This window comes from Eretmochelys imbricata, chromosome 14 (genome assembly GCF_965152235.1).
Source record: "Eretmochelys imbricata isolate rEreImb1 chromosome 14, rEreImb1.hap1, whole genome shotgun sequence".
Lineage (NCBI taxonomy): Eukaryota > Metazoa > Chordata > Testudines > Cheloniidae > Eretmochelys > Eretmochelys imbricata.
Genome location: NC_135585.1, coordinates 28,643,626 through 28,659,810, shown reverse-complemented (window position 1 = coordinate 28,659,810; position 16,185 = coordinate 28,643,626). Strand labels below are relative to the sequence as shown.

The 16,185-nt window shown below is 49.7% G+C and overlaps 1 pseudogene; it reads left to right on the top strand.

Moving 5' to 3' along the window:
- Positions 1 to 689: 689 nt before the first annotated feature.
- On the top strand, positions 690 to 13,251 carry LOC144274952 (olfactory receptor 6F1-like; annotated as a pseudogene).
- The last annotated feature ends 2,934 nt before the right edge of the window (positions 13,252 to 16,185 follow it).

Below are 16,185 nucleotides of genomic sequence, written 5' to 3'. Positions count from 1 at the left end.
GCTGAGAAATACTTACCTTACACCTAACCCTCACAGGATCACTTACGGAGGTCTTCAGTAGTGCACTGGGTGAAGTCGATTCCTCATCTCAGCATGGGACACAGGACCAAAGACATAGGTTGATAGAAATCTACAGCTGATATAGTGAGTTGATGACTTGTATGATATGAATTATTAAGTCTTTGCTCACATTGTGGTGGAGAAATATCAACATTGCATTTGTCACCAGTTTACACCCTGTTGTTGGAGTCTAAGGAAAGCATCTGTAACAGTGACCAGTGCCTGGTGTTGGAAGAGTCCTACACATGGGTCTAGTCTGGTGAAGAAATGTGGACAGGCCAGGGTAATACTTATGCTAAGCTCACTGGCTTCAGCCAAGTCTTTGCTTGACATGAGTGTTGCTTGCGAAATTCGTCCGTGTGGAGAGACTTCTTTAAACAATGCTTACAGCAGCTGGATAAGACAAAGGTGTTTTGTACTGTTTTGAAGGACATAGATAAAAGGGAGTTAATCAGTAAAATACATAAAAGGTATTGCCAAAAAGTCCCTGTATTGTGAAAAACAGAAAAGTCCCTATATTTGAGTGGTATGATCCAAGTAAATAAACCAATTGGAAAAGGGACATGATGACATGAAAGTAGCCTGGACAGAAAAAGTTTTGTAAACTGAAGCCTGCACATGTATATACTATGGGTAAGGTAAGACACAATGCTTAATGTTGATTGGATGGTCAGATAACGTGTAAAGTATAAATATGCTAGAGTGTAAGGGAATAGTCAGACCCTCGTAGGAAAAATCGACAGTGACTACGCCCCCAAGAGAAGGTAATTGGGCAATATCTTTTTCTGTATATCTGTCATTCATTGCTTTTATGGTAATTGTAATGTGCAGGGCCTTGCTTTTGGTTCAAAGAAAGGTTTGAATGAATAAACCTGACTGTCTCAGTCTCGAGTGTATGGTAATCGTCACCAAATGCTCGTCCTTCAGAAAGAGCTGTAAGAGGCCACATGCAGAAGCAGTTATGGGAACAGCCTGCCCATACTGGAAGTTTCTTCTGTTAGTACAAGCAAATGTGAACAAGAACAAATGTAATGCATGATAGCAACTGTGAGCTGAACAGAAAGTTCAGCCACCCATAGGATCATAAACTGTTCCTCAGAAAGTACCTCATGTGTGACTTTTTCATATGACCTCAGAAAGGATGTAAACATTCTGTGGAGAACTAATCATAAGGGAGTTTGCAAATCTACAAAATAACTCTTCCTCTCCCAAAGACCTTGTATTTTCCATCAATATCTGAAGCAACCACCGAACTTGATCTGAGGTTAGAAAATTATTTTAACTTTGTTAAAAGGGTATTATCTAGACCATCCCTGACAGTGTTTGTCTAACCTGCTCTTAAAAATCTCCAAAGATAGGGATTCCACAACTTCCCTAGACAATTTATTCCAGTGCTTTACTACCCTGACAATTCAGATGTTTTTCTTCATATCCAACCTAAACTGCCCTTGTTGCAATTTAAGCCCGTTACTTCTTGTTCTATCTTCACAGGTTAATGAGAACAATTTACCTCCCTCGTCCCTGTAACAACCTTTCATGTACTTGAAAACTGTTATCATCTCCCCCCCTCAGTCTTCTCGTCTCCAGACTAAACAAGCCCTTTCCCTCCCCGCCTCCCCCCCAATCTTCCCTCATAGGTCAAGTTTTCTAGACCTTTAATCATTTTTGTTGTTCTTCTCTGGACTTTCTCCAATTTGTCCACATCTTTCCTGAAATGTGGTGCCCAGAACTGGACACAATACGCCAGTTGAGGCCTAATCAGCGCAGAATAGAGCAGAAGAATTACTTCTTGTGTCTTGCTTACAACACTCCTGTTAATACATCCCAGAATGATGTTTGCTTTTGTTTTGAAACAGTGTTACACTATTGACTCATGTTTAGCTTGTGACCCACTATGGCCCCAAGATCCCTTTCCACAGTACTCCTCCCTGGGCAGTCATTTCCCATTGTGTATATGTGCAACTGATTGTTCCTCCCTAAGTGGAGTACTTTGCATTTGTCTTCACAGAATTTCATCCTATTTACTTCAGACCATTTCTCCAGTTTGTCCAGATCATTTTGAACTTTAATCCTATCCTATCTATCTAATCAATCGTCTTCTTACTGTCCAACTTGGTTCTGAGTGCTTACAATTCACTGCCTTACAAACGAGGTATTTTTTTAAAGGAATTCCATATTTTTAACATAATTTACTGTGAAAGGCATACAGTTCCCTGCAAGCCAATAAGGTCTCGTTGGTACAAGGAAAGTCTTGAAAGTAGGAGGAAAGTCTTGAAAAGATTAACTCTACCATTCAACTGAGATGAGTCCTTCTTTTTATGGAGAAAATAGAATATCACGGCTGTTTTCATCATTTTCATCATGGTAAAGGGCAGGCAAGTAGATTTTGTCAATCAGGTGTTTTAACTGTTCTGGAAATTTTGCTAGGTTCAGCTCTTTCCATCAGTGGAGACTGAATACAAAGAGCCAGATCCTCAGTTGGTCTAAATAATCGTAGCTCCATTGAGAGGTCTGCTGAGAGAAATTTGGAGACCCGGTAAATTATATTTTCCCCCTCCCATTTCACCCTAAATAGATAGTTTTGCGGGGGCACTGAGCTCAGGACCTCAGTATAATTGTTCCACCTTCCCTCTCTCATCAGCCTTGTCTACTGATAATTCACACCAGCTGAAGGTTTGCCCAGTGAGAAGATTTGCTGAATGATGAGTTGCAGTAAGTTCCATTGTTTAAAAATGTTCAGAAATTCTACTTATTTTCCTCACTTTACTCATGTGAGTGGAACCCTTGACTTCAAAGGAATCATTCATGTGAGTAAATTTAGGCATTTTTGTTTTATATATGTCTATATATACAAGTTTATTTATGTATTAACTGTTTGCAGAATCAGGGCATTAGATGTTATTCATAGGATGTTATTCATAACAAAATAAATGGTTTATATTGAAGAGGGAGAAAATATAATAGTTGATTGCCCGTGTTGATTAGACTTTGATACAAAATATTTAAGGCTGGGATTTTCAAAGGTGTCTGAGGGAGTTAGGCGCCCAACTCCATTACATTTCATAACTCCCTTCGGATCCTTTGCAAATTCAAATCCAAATAGGGAGGGGGACTAAATTTAGGTTATGAAAAATGAAAAATCAGAACACCCAAAACAAGCAATCAAACAAAAATTCAGAACATTCACTGTAAAAGTCATTGATAGATTTCAAGTTAGGGACAACTTTTTCAAAAGCGGCTTCTAATTCTGAATGCCTCAAATTTGAGACCTCAGCATTAATCCATCTGTGAAGGAAACTTTTGGCCAGCACTGGGAACCTGATATTTTTTTCAGAAGGTGTTTTAGAAACTCGGCATATTACAGTTTTGCTGTATTTGTGGGGCTTGCGGTCTGTTGTGTGGGAGTGAGGGTACCCGGGTTCTGTGCCGAGCTCTTTTAGGGATGCGTAGAATAGCTGTTGTATCAAAGGACCAGGAATCAGTACACTTGGGTTCTATTCCCATTCTTTGAGGGGGGTTAGGATCGTGGTTTGAGCAGAGCGGGGGCTGAGAATCAGGGCTCCTGGGTTCTATTAACGGTTCTGGTTGAGAAGTATGTTCGACTGACTAAACGGGGAGAAGAATTGCAGACTCCTGGCACAGCTGGTCAAAAATGTTTGAAATTCACAGTTTTGATGAAATTCTTCATCAGAATTTAAAATTCTGATAAAAAAGGGATGCATTTTTTTATTTATTTATTTTTTTTTAGGACAATTGCTTCCTTTGTTCTTTGGTCCTCTCTGTCCCTGAGCTTTGCTGTAATTGGCGCATTGCATGGCCTTGCACACCTCAGTCTCAATTGGTCAAAGGAGGTTGCAACTGACTCATTTTCAACTACTCAAAATGAATGCTGGTTTATAGATGTAAATGGTTATTTATGCTCCAAAATTGAGTAGCTGTCCTCTGAACTGCAACTTTGTATAACATCCGCACTCCAACTTGGGACTTCAGCAGGCTTAGAACCTGAGACTTTCTGCACAAAAAGAATTAAATGTCCTCTTGCATTGTAGGAAGGAAATTGACAGGTACAAATCTCATGTGTTCAGTATTGACCTAAGTCTGCTCCCACTGACTCAATGACAAAAATCCTATTGACTTCCTTCCTCGGGAGCAGAAATAGGCCTATACTGAGAACTTTTGAAAAGCTCACCCTATTTAGCAGGGATTTTCAAAAGAGACGATGGGGTTTTGTTCACTTCTAAAAGAATCACAGATTGTGCTGAATGCCTAACACCCATAGGTCTCATTTGAAAATGATTTGGCTCCTGAATAATTTACAGGAAAAATGTTGTTTTTTCTGTTGACATTTTTCAGGGTTTTGTCAAAAGGACAACCCTTGCCCCCCACACACACCCAGAAAACAACTTTTGATTTGAAAATTTTCAATTTAAAACAACAAAAATATCTATTAAAATAAAATCAATCTTGGGCTTTGGATGCTGACCGTGGAAAAAACATGTTTCATTGACAAAAACTAAAAATTGTGTTTTTCAAGGAACACCTGAAAATGGAATTTCTATCCTGAAAGTTTCTTTTTGGTCCAAAAGCCACTTTCCACTGGAAAAAAAGTTTCCACAGGAAAATTTCGGACAAGCTTAAATTCACCCTGTGAGCAGGAAGGCTCCAGAAATGTAATAGCAATAGGATATTTTCAGCCTTAATTAAAAGAGGCAGGAAATAATGGTTTATCTGCTCTTTCTGTGCATCAAAATCATCTGTAACCCACAAAGCCACAGTTGTGTGTAATCAGTTTAATTTCATGTCTTCATTTGTTTTGGCAGGTAAAACAGCTGACCGCACTGGAAAAGGGCTATCACACCAGTGTGAAGGAATTTATTCTCCTGGGATTCCCTGGGACCCAATATTTGCAGATCTCGCTCTTTGTGCTCTTCCTTGTCACAGGAAATGTGGCGATCATAGTCCTAGTGGCAACCAGCCGTCACCTTCGCACCCCAATGTACTTCCTTCTCTGCAATTTCTCCTTCCCGCAGGTATGGCAGACCACAGCTTGTATCCCAAAGACGCTTGCCAACCTTGTGTCCCAAAGCAAATCCATCTTCTTTGTCAGCTGTGTCCTACGGATGTATTTTGTTTTCTCCCTAGAATGCACAGAGATTTTCTCTTGGCTGTCATGGCCTACGGCTGCTATTTGGCTATATGCTATCCTTTGCTCTACAGCTCCATCCTGAACAGCACCTTGACTGCTCAGCTGGCTGTTGGCTCTTGGTTGTGTGGTTTCCTGGCTATTTCTGTCCCACCATTTCTGATCACCAGGTTGTCCTTCTGTGCCTTAGTGTCATCCATCACTTTTTTGGGGACCTAGCACCGTGGATAGTTCTTTCCTGCACAGATACCTACCTTATTGATCCGGTGGCCTTTATCATCTCCTTCATCTTCATCCTGGGCTCCTGTGTCATAACCCTGCTCTCCTACATTTACATCATCTCCACTGTACTGACAATCCCATCAGATAAGGAATGGAGAAGGGCCTTTTTAACTTGCTCTTCCCATCTCACAGTTGTGATTATCTGGTACGGTTCGACCATTTTCCTACATGTCAGCCCTTCCATGCAGAACTCATTGGAATTGACCAAAATAGTCATCATCTTGAATACTATTGTCACATCCCTGTTGAACCCTTTCATCTACACACTGAGGAACCCAGAGGTAAAAGAAGCCCTGAGACATGTATTCAGGGAAGCGATGTTTTTCAAAATGTGCTGGAGGTCATTGGCTGTCACAGAAAATGTGGTGAAAGAAAAATGAGTCTGCACATGGAAGATATACCAAAGTTGATAGGGTACTGAAAAAACAACAACAATCCCTGAGGGCCAGAAGTCTAAAGATAATTAGCTGCCCAACTCCAATGGAAATCAGTGTGAGTTAGGTGACTAAATACCTTTAACAATCTGGTCCTTAGTGTCTCACATCCTTGAACATTTACAGCCAGATTGTTAAATGTATTTAGGTGCCTAATGGGATTTTCTATGAGTTTTAAGGGCCTAGATACTTTTTAAAACCCCACTAAGCACCTAAATACCTTTCAAAATCCAGCCCTTATGCATTGTTATCCTCTTACTTTCTTTTTAATTTAAAATGAAACAAAGTGCACATGTGCCAATTATTTATTTCTATTAAGGCCTGGCCTGTGGAGAGGATAGAGATATCGACAGGCTTGGCAGAATTCAATTTTTATTTTTTATAATTTTGACAGAGAATATCAAGGTTTATTTGTGAGCATTTTTTTTTTAAAAAAAATATCTATTTGTATTTTCACACTTGTGGGAAATTACTGTGGCATGTCAGACAACAAGGTGGGTCACAGAATAATTATTGAATGACAACTGGTTTTTTGGACCTTTTTGTTGGGGGGGGGGGGCGGTTGACGTTCTGTGTGGCGAAACTGACATTTCCTGACATTTACTGATAAAAATTTAACCCTTCCAAACCGAGGTAAGATAAACCCACAGGAACCTCAAATCAAGACCCCAGTGGATTTTGAAGGGGATTCAGAATAAAGTTCCGTTTCCAGTTCCAGACTGGGTAAAAACCCAGATGGGTATTTTTGTAGGCTTCTTTTTTCCTTTGTTTTTAGTACACGGGCATTCCAAAATTTTGGAAAGATTGATTTCACACGGATTCTGCCGGTTTGGACTGAAAATATGTGAGAATAGCTTATAAAATTTTGATGATGTCAAAACTGAATCCAGAATCTTAGTCCTGATTCACCTTTAAAATCGCAGTGTGAGTAGAGGGGGATCCCCACCCCCCACTCCCTGATACCCCCTCACCCTCGCTGCGAGCATCTCAGCAAGGAGAGGAGACGTTGTTAGAAATCATGAGATTGGCTTTAAATAATAAATGTTGGGTTCTTTTGATTTGCTGTCTGGTTTTTGAGTCTGTAGGGTGCACTTCATGTTTTTATGCTTTTCTCTGTAACCATGAGTGTGCCCTGGTGGCAAGAGGACTGGACTGTAACTAGGAGAATGAAGTGAGCTGTAGCTCACGAAAGCTTATGCTCAAATAAATTGGTTAGTCTCTAAGGTGCCACAAGTCCTCCTTTTCTTAGTTCTATTCCTGGCTCTGCCATTGGCTTGGTGGATGACTTTGGGCAAGTAATGGTGTTAGGGGGCTGTATAGTCTGCAGTCAATCAGGAAGTGAGTGGGTGGGTGGGTGTGTGGGCAGGGGGAAATGGGAACTGTGGATGGGGAAATTGGAATCATGTTTGGCTAACGGCAGGAATGGGAAGAGGGAGACAGGTGTAAGGCTCTGTGGTATCAGAGCTGGGAAGAGGGACACTAAGGAAGGAAACTGGAATCATGCTTGCTGGAAGTTCACCCCAATAAACATCGAATTGTTTGCACCTTTGGACTTCGGGTATTGTTGCTCTCTGTTCATGCGAGAAGGACCAGGGAAGTAAGTGGGTGAAGGAATAAGCCCCCTAACAAATGGCTTCTCTCTGTGCCTCAGTTTCCACATCTGTAAAATGGGGATAATGATTCTCACCTCCTTTATATAGTGCTTTGTGATCTATGGATGAAAAGAACTACCACAGAGAGAGGGATAATGATTATGTAAAAGAAAATATGAAAGCTGATCTGTTGATTCAAGCAGTTGAGATTTGAAGAAAAACAACAAATATTGTGAGACAGACATTAAAAATCATAAGAAGATCCTAGCCCCACTGACGTCAACGACAGAACTTAATTTCAGTGCGGCCAGGATTTCACCCTACATTGTCCAGAATTTTATCTTAACCCAACATTCAAACCCTTTGAGGCTTGCCTGCTGTCTTGGGCCAGACCTTCAACTGCCAATTTACAGTAGATTAGCATCCAGTCTACCAAATGGACTTAAAACATACGGATGTGCTATGTATAATTAATATCGCTTCATAAAATAACATGGAACTGGTTAAGATTTTGTGCCATCTGATTTACCTAATATTCACATAAAGATCATTGTAAGTGGTCACTCACTGATTCACATAAGCAGTGTCCATGTTTCCATTGAATCTTGAGCCCATTGAGTTTCGTGAGTGTAAATTCTAACGTTTCCATGCACTCACAGGTGTTAGAATCATGAAATGCCTCCGAAATGTGGTGCTTTTGTGGATAAATATCACTTTGGGCCTGGTGGAGGCTGTTTCAAAATGTTAAAGGTTATGAAAGTGATATGTACAAGGAAGATTATGTCCCCAAATCGTTCTCAACCAATTTAGTTTATTCTGTGAATTCTACTTTTGTGAGACACTATGCACTTGATTAGTCTGAATATATTTATTGTTGGAATACCTAGATAGTACGATAAATTAGATTAGATAGATAGTTGTGTCTGGGGACACAGAGAGAGAGAATTTTTGTTAACTGTGATCTCCATACAGTTAATACACCTTCATTTCCCCTGATACTTGAATAGAATTTTACTGATAGCTTTGGTTTCTCTTGGCAAACATGGATGTTTCAAATGGAATTTCTAGATTGTGCTTCACTGGACCATCGGAGCACCTGAAACAATTCGGGAAATATCATTTGATGGTTCACAAGATAAAAGAATAATTCAAGTTACTGATTTCACAACATACTCAACTCAGTGTACAGTGATAGCAAGACACAGAAACACAGCAATTAATGTGAATGAGGGACCTGATCACCTCATACGATATGATTTTTATTGTGCGCTTTTTGTCTAATATGCAATATAAATCCCAGGCTCATGGTTTGAGGATCTGAGTATTTAAATTAAAGACTTATTTATCCTTCCTATGGAGTGATTATCAAGTTGGGATACAAGCTTGGGTACTGATGTTACAAAGGGACATTGGACCAAATTCACATCTGGTGTAACTCACTTGACTTTGGAGAATTTGCCCTAGTGTCTCACAGGAACAGAGTGGGTGGACAAAAAACTCCTTCAACATGAGTCCTATATAAATACAAAAGAGGGATACACATTACACTTTAAAGTAAGAGGACTGCAGTTACAGTGCAATGGCCCTCTGAGCTGAGCGGTGACTGCGCCTAAGGCTGTGACTTCCTCTGCCTCCATCAGAGGGGAAGGGCACGTCCCCCTCCCTGCACCCAGACGGGTCCGGTGGCTGAGTTGAGAACCCAGCTCCCACCCCAGAGCAACCAGGTCAGGATGGCACGAACTCTCCTTCTGCTTGTGCTGGGTAAATGACCTCCCTCGGCCCGCATCCCTTTGTCTGTCTATCTGGAGATACCCCCGCCCAGCATCCCTCCATCCTTCTGCACCCCCATCCCCTCCCTGGAGCTCTCTTCTCTTCTCTTCTCTTCTCTTCTCTTCTCTTCTCTTCTCTCTCCAGATTCTCTCCAGGCTGGGGTCCCCCGCAGTCCTTGCTGAGAGGCTCACAGCGAGGGTGAGGGGGTATCAGGGAGTGGGGGGTGGGGATCCCCCTCCTCTCACACTGTGATGTTTGAAATTGCAAGGAAGGGGGGATCCCCATCCCCTGGGTGGGTCAGGCTGCCCCGTTCACAGGTGCCTCCTATGAACCTGCCCCAGCAGCAGCTACGGTCCAGAGCCACTTCCGTGGGGGTGGAAGAGCGACCCCAGCTGATGCCTGCTTGTGGGGTCCATTTGGTGGGTCCCAGCTCTGGCTGTAGGGGAGAAGATGCCCCCATCCCTCTGGTCACTACCTCACTGACAGCCTCAGCAGCGAGAGAGAGGTCTGGAGGGGCCATGGAGACTGACCTCCCACCTCCCCATTACAATGAGTCCCCCCTGGCCAGAGGTCCGTGGGGGTGGGGCTGTGTGTGGAGGGGGGGTCTCTCTCTGCCCCAGCTCTGGGCTCCCACCCACAGAGGACTCAGGGCCGGGGGGACAGATCCAGCACCATCCAGCGGGACATTAAAAACAGGTTCTGCAGAGACCCCAGAGGAAAGGCGGTGGGTGGAAAAACTCCCCCCTCCCTTCCCCACATCTGGCCGAGCTTCCTCATGTCTCTCAGATGCCTTCTCGCTATTGAGAGGCAGGTGTGACAGTCAACTGACGGGTTCTCGCCCCTCTTTCACCACTGCCCCTGGATGGAGAGTGTGGGGTGAATACCCTGATGGGAAAGGGGTATCTTGGAGTTGAAACATTTGCATCCACAATCCTCCCCGCTTTTTGCACCATAAAGGGACAGGAAGGAGCAAGGGGCAGTTTGGAGAACCCCCTCCCCAGCCCCAGTTCAATGGGGGGACATGGCAGGATGTGTGGAGCGAAGAGTTTGCAGACAGTCCCTGGCTCCCGGGTGGGCGGGTGGCGAACTGTGCAGAAGGTCCCTGGGTTATAGAAGCTGGGGACGGGGAGCTGCCAGATGCTCCCTGGCTGGGGGGGTGAGGCGTTTGCAGACGCTCCCTGGCTGGGTTGGGTGGGGGTGAGGCATTTGCAGACGCTCCCTGGCTGGGTTGGGTGGGGGGGGTGAGGTGTTTGCAGACGCTCCCTGGCTGGGTTGGCTGGGGGGTGAGGCGTTTGCAGACGCTCCCTGGCTGGGTTGGGTGGGGGTGAGGCGTTTGCAGACGCTCCCTGGCTGGGTTGGGTGGGGGTGAGGCGTTTGCAGACGCTCCCTGACTGGGTTGGGTGGGGGTGAGGCGTTTGCAGACGCTCCCTGACTGGGTTGGGTGGGGGATGAGGTGTTTGCAGACGCTCCCTGGCTGGGTTGGGTGGGGTGGGTGAGGCGTTTGCAGACGCTCCCTGGCTGGGTTGGGTGGGGGTGAGGCGTTTGCAGACGCTCCCTGGCTGGGTTGGGTGGGGGGGTGAGGCGTTTGCAGACGCTCCCTGGCTGGGTTGGGTGGGGGTGAGGCGTTTGTAGACGCTCCCTGGCTGGGTTGGGTGGGGGGTGAGGCGTTTGCAGACGCTCCCTGGCTGGGGGGGGGTGAGGCGTTTGCAGACGCTCCCTGGCGGGGGGCGGGGCTCGCGGGGACACTCTCCCTCCCAGCCTGGCTCAGGGCTTCGCTGCTCAGAACCGAGCGAGAAGGTACCGGGGGTGCGGATCGGGCCCCAGTCGAGCCCCCTCCCCTGGGGGGCCTGGCCCCCCCTTCCCCTCCGTGTCCAGGGCCCCCCACCCACTGGTCTGGGCCCATCCCCCGACTCAGGGCTTCGCCCCTGCAGAGTCTCCCCGCCCTGGCTGCGGGGCCCTGCGTGCCGGGGCGGGTTTGGGGGTGTTTGGAGGGAGGTGACCCCGAAACGTTTCTGCTCCGCCCCCCCCCCCGATCCACCCCCCTTTCCGCGCTTCTCCCTGCGTGGGTTTCCCAGGGGCCATCCCCGTGGCGCCCGGCCGGTGTGACGGCACAAATCTTAGCCCTCCCCTTTTGCACCGGGGGGCACCGGCCCTGACCTGCTCCCCACAGGCTCCTGGGGTCCGCTGGGTCCCATGAGGGGTCGGAGCTCCCCACCCCCGCCCACCCCGCCCTGCGGCTCCCTCGCACCCCAAGAAGCAGCTGCTGCAGCAGGAGCCGCCGCCTGTGAATCGGCCGAAGTTTCACGCCGACTCCCTTCCTCCGGGCGGGGAATTAGGCATCAGAGTTCAGTGCCGGGACCAACCGACCCGCCCCGGCGCCCCGCTGGAGCCCTGCCCTGGCCTCAGCCCTTTCCCAGCCTAGGGAGCGCAGCCCAGAGAGGCGGTAAATACCTGCGGGGGGAACGTGGCCTGTCCTGTGGCTGGGAGTTGCAGGCAGATGAATTCAGGCGAGGAGGGAGGCTCACCTGTCTGGCGGGGAGGGGGGGGGAATTAGCTGCTGGCCCAGCTCCCCGGGGCTCCGGTGGATTCTCCATCCTGGGCCATGTGTGAAGCCGGGCAGGAGGTTTGTCTAGAAATCTGCCTATGTTCCCCCCTCCCGCCCCCCCGCCAGGTGATCCCAGTCTCCCCGTCCCACCTTCCAGCTGGGAATTCTCTAGGGGGCTGGAGTGGTGGCGAGCAGAAACGAGGCTCGGAGAGTGGGGTTGGGAGCCCCTCTCGCTCACGGCAGCTCTGGCGTTCCTCGCCCCCATCCCACCCTCAGCTCCCCGCTCCTCCGCGGAGACTCCCTGCACGCCTCAGAGCCAGATTTCTGCTGCGGGAGAAATCAACCGGCTGCCGCCCTCTTACCCCGTCGTAAGGCAGCAAATCCAAGGCCCAGGCCAAACGGCTCGGGGGCATGGAACAAGAACGCCGGGAACCCCTGGGCACGGCCAAGGGCTGGATTTCACCCCCGTTGGGGCGGGGGGTCTATGGCGACTGCTCCAGCCTGGGGTGAAAGCTGAGTAAATAGCAGGGCCATGTCCCTGCCAAGAACGGCCAGGAGCTGGAGCCTGCTCCACAAACCTCTGCTTCTCTGCAGGGCGACAGTGGGGAGAAGGGCCTAGCCGGGTTAACAACCCCCCAGTGACCGAGCCGAGTCCCCTGCAACCCCTGTCGCTGTTCCAGGGCCCCCCTCCCAGGGGCTGGGGATAAAACCCAGCAGTCCTGGCTCCCAGCCCCCTCATTCTAACGCACGAGTCTCCCATCCCCCTTCATTCCGTCTGTCTGTCTGACCCCTGCACCTCTCCTTCCTTCCATCTGTCCATCCATCCCCATACATCCCCCTATGTTTCTCTCTCCATCCCCCAACTGCCAGCTGTACCCCAGTCCCTGTCTGCCCCTCCCTGCGGGGGGCTGGCAGAGTTGGAGCAGAGCCGTGACTCTGATCTCAGGAGCTTGGGCCTGTGGGACTCCCTGCCACAGGACCTGGCTGAGCAGAGGGGTGGGGCTGGGGTCTCAGAGCCATCGCCGAGTGTGTGTGTGTGTGGGGAGGGTGTCAGGGCACCCTGTGCCCATCAGTTTCCATGGGAACCCTGTATCTCACCCCCCGACCTTCCCCTCACACAGATCCCCGACCCTGGAGCCGAGATGATGAGTTGCGGCCTCCTGACCAGCTCCAAGGAGCCGGGTGAGTCAGGGCTGCGGGGGATGGTGCATTGAGGGGGAGGGTGGCCCCATGGCTAACGTGGCTCCTCTCCCCGGTGCCCGTGGGGGGCCTGTGGCTGATGTCCCCCTCCCCGCAGTGCCCCTGCACCACAGCTCGGTGTCGGTGTTGATCCGAGGCTTTGTGGCGGATGTGGGCTGCCAACTGCTCTGCAGGAATGAGGAGCTGGGGCCCGTGGACGCCGAGGCGGCTGTCGATGCCTTCTAGGCCCGGCTGCGGGGCCCTGCATCCAGGCCCAGCTCCAGGAGAAGAGACAGGTGCTGGGGGCGGGAGTCCCGGGGGGGAGAGAGGAGGGGACCGGGCTGAGGGGATCTCGGGGTGACCCCATCTCTCCCAGCAGGTGCATGAGCTGTACAGGGATGTGCTGGTCGGTGGGGGCAGGGGATCTTGGGGGACAGGGATCTCGGGGTGACCCTGTCTCTCCCGGCAGGCACAGGAGCTGTACGGGGACGGGGCCACCCACTACGTGCTGCTGACCATGCTACACCCTCGCTACACGCCCCACAGTGAGACCCACAGATCCCCCTGTGCCTCTGCTACATGCCCCATGGTGAGACCCTCCTGTACCCCAGCTGTGTGCTTCCAACCATGCTGCACCCCTTTTACATGCCCCATGTTGAGACCAGACCTTTAGGTGCCCTAGATCCCGCATAGCTCCCTGTACCACATAGCCCGCAGAACCCCAGCTACACACCCCACTGTGAGTGACCCCCCAGCCTGTACCCCCTGAAACCTCCATAGCCCCTTCTACATACCCCACAGTGAAAGACCCATATAGCCCCCATAATGCCCCATAGGCCACTACTGTGTTCCCTGCGGTAAGTGCGCCCCCCCCACCCCTCCAGGTCTGCAGTCCCCGCCCCAAGGAAAGTGTGGGCCCCTTACTGAATGAGGGAGGCAACCTAGTGACAGAGGATGTGGAAAAAGCTAATGTACTCAATGCTTTTTTTGCCTCTGTTTTCACTAACAAGGTCAGTTCCCAGACTGCTGCACTGGTCATCACAAAATGGGGAAGAGATGGCCAGCCCTCTGTGGAGATAGAGGTGGTTAGGGACTATTTAGAAAAGCTGGACGTGCACAAGTGCATGGGGCCGGACGAGTTGCATCCGAGAGTGCTGAAGGAATTGGCGGCTGTGATTGCAGAGCCATTGGCCATTATCTTTGAAAACTCGTGGCGAACCGGGGAAGTCCCGGATGACTGGAAAAAGGCTAATGTAGTGCCAATCTTTAAAAAAGGGAAGAAGGAGGATCCTGGGAACTACAGGCCAGTCAGCCTCACCTCAGTCCCTGGAAAAATCATGGAGCAGGTCCTCAAAGAATCAATCTTGAAGTACTTGCATGAGAAGAAAGTGATCAGGAACAGCCAGCATGGATTCACCAAGGGAAGGTCATGCCTGACTAATCTAATCGCCTTTTATCATGAGATTACTGGTTCTGTGGATGAAGGGAAAGCAGTGGATGTATTGTTTCTTGACTTTAGCAAAGCTTTTGACACGGTCTCCCACAGTATTCTTGTCAGCAAGTTAAGGAAGTATGGGCTGGATGAATGCACTATAAGGTGGGTAGAAAGCTGGCTAGATTGTCGGGCTCAACGGGTAGTGATCAATGGCTCCATGTCTAGTTGGCAGCCGGTGTCAAGTGGAGTGCCCCAGGGGTCGGTCCTGGGGCCGGTTTTGTTCAATATCTTCATAAATGATCTGGAGGATGGTGTGGCTTGCACTCTCAGCAAATTTGCGGACGATACTAAACTGGGAGGAGTGGTAGATACGCTGGAGGGGAGGGATAGGATACAGAAGGACCTAGACAAATTGGAGGATTGGGCCAAAAGAAATCTGATGAGGTTCAATAAGGATAAGTGCAGGGTCCTGCACTTAGGACGGAAGAATCCAATGCACCGCTACAGACTAGGGACCGAATGGCTAGGCAGCAGTTCTGCGGAAAAGGACCTGGGGTGACAGTGGACGAGAAGCTGGATATGAGTCAGCAGTGTGCCCTTGTTGCCAAGAAGGCCAATGGCATTTTGGGATGTATAAGTAGGGGCATAGCGAGCAGATCGAGGGACGTGATCATTCCCCTCTATTCGACATTGGTGAGGCCTCATCTGGAGTAGTGTGTCCAGTTTTGGGCCCCACACTACAAGAAGGATGTGGATAAATTGGAGAGAGTCCAGCGAAGGGCAACAAAAATGATTAGGGGTCTAGAACACATGACTTATGAGGAGAGGCTGAGGGAGCTGGGATTGTTTAGCCTGCAGAAGAGAAGAATGAGGGGGGATTTGATAGCTGCTTTCAAAAGCAGGGGTCGGAGGGGGACGGACGCCGGGCACTGGAGGCCAGCCTGAGCTCTGGGGTCGTCTGCTCCCTCACGGCCTACGTGGGGGTGGACGTGGAGCGGGGGCAGCTGGTGAGGTGGGATGTCCCGCTGGCAGGTAACCCCCAAAGCGGCTGGGGCTCCTGGCGCCAGGGGGGACCCAGCATGTGGGGGGAACTCGGGTAGGAGGGGGAACCTGGCACTGGGGGCGGTATGGGGAGGTGGGGGAAACCTGGCGCCAGGGAGGGATCCCAGCACAGGGGGATCCCAGTGTAAGAGGGGGGGACCCAGAAGGGGCATGCGCAGGCATCATGTTTATGGGGTAATGTCCCTTTGCCCCTCTCCCTGCCCCCCTGAGTCCCGGGGGCTGTGCTGCCCCCTCCCTCCTCCAGGGTGACGGCGACCACAATCCCCATACCTCCGGGGCATGGGGAGAGCAGGGGCACTAGCATGGTGAGACGGGGAGTAGCACCGCCCCCCACCCCAGCCGGAAGAGAGGGGTCTGTGCCAGACAGACAGACAGAAGTAGACAGGCATGCGGATACCCAGAGTCAGACAGGGACAGAGACCGAGAATCAGCCGACAGACCCAGACGGGGACAGGACGGAGAGACGCAGAGAGAGAAACAGACCCAGTCAGACAGACAGACCGACCCGGGCAGATGCAGGGACAGGAGGGGCGGGCACATTGCTGTCATGAGCAGACCTGGCTAGTAGGGGCCTCTCGCCCCCCAGCATCCTGCCCTCATCCATGGAGTGCAGCACCCACCCCTGCATCCCTTGGGGCTGGAGGAGGGGTCCTGGCTGGGGGGAGAAGAATGGGGCTCTGGGG